The sequence below is a fragment of the Gossypium raimondii genome, chromosome 10, assembly GCF_025698545.1.
Source record: "Gossypium raimondii isolate GPD5lz chromosome 10, ASM2569854v1, whole genome shotgun sequence".
NCBI lineage: Eukaryota > Viridiplantae > Streptophyta > Magnoliopsida > Malvales > Malvaceae > Gossypium > Gossypium raimondii.
The window spans coordinates 25,858,769-25,860,841 of NC_068574.1; the positions used below are offsets into that span (position 1 = coordinate 25,858,769).

The 2,073-nt window shown below is 36.7% G+C and overlaps 1 non-coding gene across 1 annotated transcript; it reads left to right on the top strand.

Moving 5' to 3' along the window:
* Positions 1–825: 825 nt before the first annotated feature.
* Positions 826–932, top strand: LOC128034217 (small nucleolar RNA R71). Its single transcript, XR_008190348.1, has one exon. It is a non-coding gene; the product is annotated as a small nucleolar RNA R71 (small nucleolar RNA).
* Positions 933–2,073: the final 1,141 nt, after the last annotated feature.

Genomic DNA, 2,073 nt, shown 5'->3' on the forward strand with positions numbered 1-2,073 from the left:
ATTTCGACGGTGTTGGGCTCTAATGTCTTTCTACTCCTCAATGTCAACGCTTTACAATGCCCCTTTCCTGGATTCCTCAGATTATCCATATCACTAGGTAAAACACCTTGTGGTCAGTTTCTGAGTTTAGCTGCAAGCTGGCCCATTTTGTTTTCTAGGTTTTTCAATGTAGCTGTTTGGCTTTGGTTTAAGGCATCATTCTTGGCTATGTATGCCTTTAACAAATTTTCTAAGCCATTGAATGGTTCAGCTTAAGGTTGTTGCTGCACTTGTTGGGTAACAATAAGTGGCTCGGTCGGTCTAGGTTGGGCGTATGTGTTATTAGGTCCAGCCCCTCGGTTACTCCAGGAGAAATTAGGGTGGTTTTGCCACGATGGATTATAGCAATTGGATTGAAGTCATTACCTACCTCGATTTTGGTTCTAGTTACCCATGTAATAAACGGATTTTGGGTTCGATGGACATTCTTCGAACAGATGTCCTTCCCCACAATAGACACAGACTACATTTTCAAATTGATTCGGTGGCTGTGCTACAAAACTATTAAACCCATCAGTGGTAAAATTTTTAAGCATTGAGAAAATCGAGGATACCTGAGATGAGAGAGGAGCGAGAGAGTCTGCTTTATGTATTCCAACGACTCATCTTCCTTACGCTGCTCGATTGGTTGGCTATTGATAATTGTTACTGGCAATCCTCTTGATGATTTCATAAGCCTCATTATAAGACTTAGAAAGGAGAGCACCATTAGCAAAAGTGTCCACTACCATCCTCGTGTAAGCATCTAGACCATTATAAAACGTCTCAAGTTGGATGCAATGAGGGATTCCGTGATGAGGGCACTTCTGTAATAATTCTTTGTACATTTCCCATGCATTATACAAGGACTCATCATCCATTTGTTGAAAATTAGTGATATCGTTCCTCAATTTAGCATTCTTGCTAGGCGAAAAATACTTCATAAGGAATCTTTCTACTAACTCTTGCAATGTGGAAATTGAATTTGGTGGAAATGAATTCAACCAGGCTCGAGCTCTGTCCTTTAGCGCTTATGGGAACAACTTCAATCGTAGTGCATCTTCGGGTACTCTGGCTAACTTGAAAGAATCGCTCACCTCCATGAATAGTCTTAAGTGTAGGTGAGGATCTTCGATAGGCATTTCACTGAATTGGCCCACTGTCTGAAGCATCTAGAACATGACTGGCTTCAATTCGAATTGATTTCTGGTCTCCTAATACCCGAATTAAGATTATGAAACACTGGGATGGCATACAGTCTTAGAGCTCTATCCCTATCATCAGTAATAAGGATAGTATTTTGAGTAGGGTTTGCACCGTTTCCTTGATTCGGATTTTTGAAGTTCATCTCTCGGCCCTTCTCTAGCTTGCTTGTCTTCTTCGCAATCAAAAATTTCTTTCAATCTCAGGGTCTATGAGGAGTAAATCGATAATTCGGTCAATACTCATAAACACCTGAAATAAACACAGAAAAATTAATTAAGTTAAAATTGAACAGAAAAAGACACCAAAATGCAAAATTCACAAATTCACAAATAATGGCTTTTTAAAACAGTCACCGGCAACGGTGCTAAAAACATGGAACTACAGAAATGTGCAAGTGTACACAATCACAACAAGTATTAAAGTGCTAAGTAAATGTCGAGTTATCGCACCCACAGGGACTGTGAAAATAATTATTTATGAATGCAATTTTAAAAGCACTTTGGTGAAGAAAAATATTTTGATTTGAGGAGGTGATTAAAAACTAGTTTTTTAACAAAGTAAAATAAATAAAAATAAAATATAAGTTTCAATGCACGATTTCAAAAGATGATTTTAATCAAGATGACATAATTATGCTAGATTAATTACATTTCTTAACTTAAAATTATTAAACTCATGTTTATGTTGTTATGAATAAATTCACGACCACTTGGTAATTTTCTAACTTATGAACATACTTACCTACCAAAATTCATTTATCTCTTGACTATATCTCTATGTCAGTTCAACTGATTAAACAAATTTTAATAAGCAAATGTGTTAATGCACATGCATACTTATGAAATTAAA